Below are 1,400 nucleotides of genomic sequence, written 5' to 3' on the forward strand. Positions count from 1 at the left end.
TGGAAAAATGTCTATCACAAAAGTTTATTTTTAAGACAATACACAAAAGAGGAAATAACTTAAAAATACATCCCTACTTTAAAATTTTACAAACAATGATATATAATTTTTCAGCTGTCAAACTAGAAAAGTGTTTTTCTTCTGAATGATAATTATCAGTTCTAAGGAGCATGTTGTGAAAAGTGTAGTTGTGTCTGTTTTATAACAGAGTAAATCGACTCAAGTGTTAATTAAAACACTGACATCCTTTGACTCAGAGATTCCTTTTTTAATTATCTAAATATAGAATAATCCTTATGCAAAAATATGGTCATCACATTATTTGTTAATGAGAAAACTAATCTTAATGTCCAACTACAGAGAACTGGCTAAGTAAATAGTGGTTTGTCCACTTAATGAGATACTGAAGTCATTCTAATGTTTGCAAAGATTCAGAATCTGTTTTGATGTTAAAAGAAATAGAAAACTGAGTACATAGTAAGCTCACAAAACCCAACAAAGGAGACAAGGCTAACAATGAATATATGGAATTTTGGGACTCGAGTAATTTCTTTCTATAGTCATTCTTTATGGGCATTTATATAATAAAATATTTTTTAAAGAAATGAGCAGAATACAAAACCTATGAAATAGTACACATGTGGCTCTGACCAAGCACAATTTAGATTTAAATCCAGCAGCAAACCTAGTGCCTTTATTATCTCATTTAGTCCTCACAGCCACAGACCAATTCACTAACTGAATTAATGTTACAGAGCAGTGATCCCCAACTTTTTGGCAGCAGGGACCGGTTTTGTGGAAGACAATTTTTCCACGGACTGGGGGGCGGGGGAGGGAATGGTTTCAGGATGATTCAACCGCATTACATTTATTGTGTACTTTATTTCTGTTATTATTACATTGTGATACATAATGAAATAATTATAAAACTCACCATAATGCAGAATCAGTGGCAGCCCTGAGCTTGTTTTCCTGCAACTAGATGGTCCCATCTGGGGGTGATGGGAGACAGTGACACCCAAAGCGTTCTGCTTATGTCCAGTCTACTCCATAAGATGCAGCTTACTTGTCACTTGCCACTCACTGGTAGGGTTTTGATATTAATCTGCAAGCAATTGATTTGTTGTGGTCTCTGTGCAGTCAAACCTCTCTGCTAATGATAATCTGTATTTGCAGCCGCTCCCGAGTGCTAGCATCACCACCTCAGCTCCACCTCAGATCATCAGGCATCAGATTCTCATAAGGAGCGCGCAACCTAGATTCCTCTTATGCGCAGGTCACAATAGGGTTTGCACTCCTATGAGAATCTAATGCCACCACTGATCTGGCAGGAGGTGGAGCTCAGGCGGTAATGCAAGCGATGAGGAGTGGCTGTAAATACAGATGAAGCTTCGCTCGCT

This window comes from Eubalaena glacialis, chromosome 13 (assembly GCF_028564815.1).
Source record: "Eubalaena glacialis isolate mEubGla1 chromosome 13, mEubGla1.1.hap2.+ XY, whole genome shotgun sequence".
NCBI lineage: Eukaryota > Metazoa > Chordata > Mammalia > Artiodactyla > Balaenidae > Eubalaena > Eubalaena glacialis.